Source organism: Clarias gariepinus, chromosome 21 (assembly GCF_024256425.1).
Source record: "Clarias gariepinus isolate MV-2021 ecotype Netherlands chromosome 21, CGAR_prim_01v2, whole genome shotgun sequence".
Lineage (NCBI taxonomy): Eukaryota > Metazoa > Chordata > Actinopteri > Siluriformes > Clariidae > Clarias > Clarias gariepinus.
Window position 1 is genome coordinate 925,394 of NC_071120.1, and position 5,687 is coordinate 931,080.

Below are 5,687 nucleotides of genomic sequence, written 5' to 3' on the forward strand. Positions count from 1 at the left end.
GAGCCCCTGACCCGGCCCCCAAACGCCCCAGGTTTAATTCTTAAACAAGTGGCCCCGCCCCCTCAACCACAGCATCCAAAGGATCTGCTGCTAACGTCCTGGTGGCAGTCACCACAGCAACAGAATGTGTGTGTCATGTGACCTGATCCTTATCACACAGCTGATGTGTTTAGCTGATGTTAAGACACAGTCCAGACACATACCAATTACACACCAATAACAGGCTCTACTGTCCGGTCCTCAATCATGTGGAATATTATTCACTCATTCTATTCTCTAAAGTCACACTCCAGTCTCTATTTTGTAGAAAGCTCTCCTGTCTGCTGTGTGTCCTGATTTATAAACATCATTTACAACATGGACAAATCATAGACAACAATGACAATAATAATAATAATAATAATAATAATAATAATAATAATAATGTATGAATATTTTCAAAAAAAAAAAATTTAGCGCTCTGTAGTTACAGTTCAACCAGCAGTTACAGTTCTGTTATGTTATAATGTTCAGTATTCTTCATGGTTAGACGTTACATTCCCATACAGTAGGTGGCATCATACACTATATGGACAAAAGTATTCAGCCAAACCTGCAGTGACATCATTGTATCCAAACACACGCACTTTAATATAAAGTCGGTCCACCTTTTTGCAGCTATAACAGCTTCCACTCTTCTTCGAAGGCTGTATGTACACAAGATGTTGGAGTGTTTCTGTGGGAATTCATGTCCATTCATTCTGTAGAGCATTTGTTCAAGAACTGTGTGTTTACAGTCCATGCAACTGAAAGTACAATATAACAGAAGTTATTTAAATTAACATGAAGTCCAGTTCAGCACAGGGAGTCAGTAGGTGCAGATGGCAGATGGGGTCTGGATCACTGGGAGCACAGGAGCAGCATGTGTAGCTCCAACCATCATCAAGCAGAATCCAGCTGAAGCTGGTCCTTCTCTGGATGCCTCAGGATCCTCACAGGGTTGGCCTTTATCTACTGAAGCTGGTACAATCTCCAAATGCCTCGGGATGGGTAGAAAAGTACAGAATAGATGGAGAGAATTAGCGTAGTTGCCATTCAGGATAGATGTACTGAAGTATGAAGTTATGGGATGAGTTACGTGTATGCCAGATTAAAGAGATGCGTCTTGAGTCTACTTTTAAACTGGGAAACTGTGTCTGAGCCCTGAACACTGTCTGGAAGGCTATTCCAAAGCTTTGGAGCTAAATATGAAAAAGCCCCGCTCCCTTTTGTAGATTTTGATATTCTGGGAAGTCCAGAGTTTTGTGATCTTAAGGAGCGTGGTGGATTATAGCGTCTCAGAAGACTGGTTAGGTATGTGGGAGCTAAACCATTTAAAGCCTTGTATGTAAGTAATACTATTTTGTAATTAATTCTAAACTGAACAGGTAGCCAGTGCAGGGATGATAATATTGGGGTTATATGATCATATTTTCTGGATCTAGTGAGAACCCTGGCGGCTGCATTTTGGACTAACTGAAGCTTGTTTATTGAGGATGCAGGACAACCACCTAGTAGTGCATTACAATAGTCCAGTCTGGAGGTCATGAATGCATGAACTAGCTTTTCTGCATCAGATACGGATAAGATGCTCCTAAGTTTGCCAATGTTTCTAAGATTGTAAAAGGGCTGTTTTTGTGATATTGGAAATATGATTTTCAAAGGACAAGTTACTGTCTTATATTACGCCCAGGTCTTTTACTGTTGAGCTGGTAGTAACAGTACATCCTTCTAAACGCAGGCTGAATTGTGAGAGCTGTTGTGTGCTGGTTTTTGGGCCGATGAGTAATATCTCTGTCTTATCTGAGTTAAATAAAAGAAAGTTATTGGTCATCCAATCTTTTATGTCCTGGACACACTCGGTTAATCTAGACAACTTGGGTATTTCATCTGGTTTTGTTGAGATATATAATTGAGTATCATCAGCATAACAATGGAAAATAATCCCATGTCTTCTAATAATGTTACCCAAGGGAAGCCTGTATATTGAGAACAGCAGAGGTCCTAAAACTGACCCTTGTAGGACCCCATATTTCACTGGCATTACACCAGACGGTTCTCCATTAAGATCTACAAGATAGTATCTTGTATAGATGATCAAAACCATTTTAATGCCTGCCCCTGAATACCTATATGATTTTGTAGGTGATCTATGAGAATATTATGATCTATAGTGTCGAATGCAGCACTAAGATTAAGTAAGACTAGTATTGAGATGCAGCCTTGGTCCGAAGCTAAAAATCATTTGCAATCTTAACTAGTGCAGTTTCTGTACTATGATGGGGCCTGAAACCTGACTGAAATTCTTTAAGGATGTTGTTTTCCTGCAAGAATGTGCATATTTGAGCTGATACTACTTTTTCTAATATTTTTGAAATCGGTCTATAATTTGTTATTTCGTTTGCGTCCAAATTAGATTTTTTAAGAAGCGGCTTAATAACTGCCAACTTGAAAGGTTTAGGGACGTGACCTAGATATAATGAGGAATTAATAATGTTTAGAAGTGGCTCTCCAACCGTAAACATCACTTCTTTTAAAAATCTGGTTGGGATTGGGTCTAACAGGCACGTTGTTGATTTAGCTGAGGTGATAAGTTCATACAGCTCTTCCTGTCCTACACCTGTAAAGCACTAAAAATCTAAATGTGAAGCTCTAGGCTGAACTAGATCATGAGATGTTATTAGAGGTTGAACCTCCGTTATTTTCTTCCTAATGCTATCAATTTTTTCATTAAAGAAGTCCATAAAGTCTTCACTACTAAAATCTTGTGGAGTACTCTCTGCAGGCATCTTAGGTTTTGTTAGGCAGGCCACTGTACTAAATAAGAACTTGGGATTGTTTTGGTTTCTTGCTATCAGTTGGCTAAGATGCTCGGTCCTAGCAGTTTTTAGAGCCTGTCTATAGCTGCACATACTGTCTTTAAACGCAATTCGAAAAAACTTCTAATTTAGTTTTTCTCCATTTTCGCTCGAGGTTACGGGTTGCTCTCTTTAGGGCGCGAGTATGACTATTGTACCAAGGTGCAAGTGTTTTATCTCTGACTTTTTTAAATCTGATTGGAGCAACAGTGTACTGGTAAAAATAGTACCTATGCTGCTAGTCACTTCATCTAGATCGTCTGCATTTAGGGGTCTAATAAGAAATGTGTAAGTAATCGCCACTAGAGGGCACTGTTTTGTCTTTTGTAGTTTTTGTTTTGCAGACTCGGTTTCCCAGAAGGCACCTTGGTCAGGTGATGCGGGAGCACACCTAAACCGAGGTAGGTCATTAAATCTTCAATAAAGAGCTGATTAGTCTGGGAAACTGGGTCGAGCATTGAACGTTTGTACGTACTGTCAGTTAAGTGGGCATTTTGTTTTGTGTATTGTTTTTCTTTGTTTATATGTTGGTTTATTTTATATTATTTTGTAGTTCATGTTATTCCATAACTACAAAGCATGTCCCCAGACTAGATGTGTTTGTATGGCTAAGTGAGTCTTTGGTGTTCAAGTGTGTGTGGAGCTGATTCGGTGTTGAGTCGAGTTGTGTTGTGTGTTAGAGAAGAGGTAAGTTGTTTGCTCTGTGTGTCCCTTAGCCTCTGGGCTTCTGTGTGTCCCTCTTTTGATGTTTAGCTATATGGTAGGGGTAGCTAAGTGTATGTTAGACTAAAGACATGTTTAGCTAATTGTCATGTGTATCTCATTGCCATGTCTTTAGCCTTAGTCCTGGCTCGGGTCTCTAGTCCTGTCTCTAGTCTCCTCATTACAGCCTACAAGTGACTCGGCCGAGGTTCATCATTCTAAATATGTCCAAGATAACAAGGGAAACACATCCTGATGGCTAGAGTTCGTCAGGGGATTAAAAAACGCTAACAATTTCCTTTTTGGCCTTTACTGTGTTCCGTAGAAGCTCAGTGGTCCGCGCATATAGACAATTTTTTATAGCCAAACGAAGCTACCTTCGGTATCATTTCGCGAACTGGCGCGTTCACGTTGTTGTCACGTGTTGGACGCTGTCGAATCAAAAGAATCTACGGTACTTTGATTTGATGTCGTGCCGAATGCGCGCATGCGCTCTGTCACACACACGCGCACAGACACATAAACAGAGATAGAGCGGACCGTGTTAACATACTTTTTATCTTTGGGCTTTTTATGGGAAGTAGCGAGTCTTTACAAGTCAATAGGCGCAAGTCCAAGTGAAAGTCCGAGTTATTTATGTTAAAGTCCAAGTCGAGTTGCAAGTCTTTTTATATTTTGTCAAGTCGAGTCTAAAGTCATCAAATTCATGACTCGAGTCTGACTCGAGTCCAAGTCACATGACTCGAGTCCACACCTTTGGTATATAGTCAAGAAAATGCAAGAAGGTATCCAGCAGGTTGAGAGGTGGGGAATAAAATGGGGCTTTAAATTCTCTGTTAAAAAAACTAAAGTAATGTTTTTTACTAGGAAGAAAATTAATGAGGGGATTAATTTAAAATTATATGGAAATAGTTTGGAGAAGGTTAATAAATTTTGCTTTTTGGGAGTACATTTTGACCCAGGGTTAACCTGGGCAGAACATATAAGGAAGGTGGAGGTTAAATGCAAAAAAGTAATAAACACAATGAGGTGTTTAACAGGACTGGAGTGGGTGCAGACTATCAATCACTAAAATATATATATGTAAGTTTAATAAGATCAAGAATTGATTATGGGAGTGTGGTGTACAGATCAGCAGCCAATTGTGTACTTACAGTACAAGGCTTAATAAAATACAGGCTAGAGCTTTAAGATTATGCTTAGGTGCAGTAAAAACATCTCCAGTGTGTGCGCTTCAGGTGGAAGTGGGAGAAATGCCATTAAACAGTCGACGTAAACAACTGCTGGTAAATTGTTGGATTAATTTAAAAGGACATCGAGACAATCACCCCACTAAGAAAGTGTTATGAATATGTTGGGAAAAGGAAAAAGTACAAAAGAATAGTTTTGGGTGGGTAGGAGATGAGTCAGCTAGAGATTTGGGGGTGAGTGAAGAAGAGTTCTGTCCAACTGTGATATGGCCCGACTATCCAATGTGGAAAATAGAAACCATGGAAGTTGATTTTAAATTGCGTCAAATCAAATCAATAAATAATAATATAGACCTAGTAGATGAATTTTATAGATACGTGGAACACAAGTATAGAAACCATAGTCAGATTTACACAGATGGATCAAAAGAACCTGAAACTGGAAGGACTGGATCTGCAATTGTTATAAGTAACCAGGGAAATGAAGAGCAAACGAACTTCGAATAAACAGAGTGTGTATACAGTCGAACTGTATCCCATCATGACGGCATTAGAATGGGTTGGAAAGGAGGAAAAAATAAGTAAATCAGGGGGTCCAATAGCCGTCAGGATCTGGTGTATGCGATATTGATAACATATATGAGAATAAAAGCAAAAGGTAAAAAGATTCAGCTTATTTGGACTCCAGCAAACATACTGTAGGTGTTTTGGGAAACGAGAGGGTGGATAAATTAGCCAAGCAAGCAATTAAAAAAGATAAAATTGAAGTAAATATAAAAATTAAAGGGAGACTTCTTACTTACTACTGGTTTGATGGGTAGAATGTAAGGATGTGAAGGAAATAATCTGGAAATAGAGAAACATCAAAGGAAAATCAACCAGAAGGTGGCGGCAGTGCAACACTTACGGGTGCAAGCCG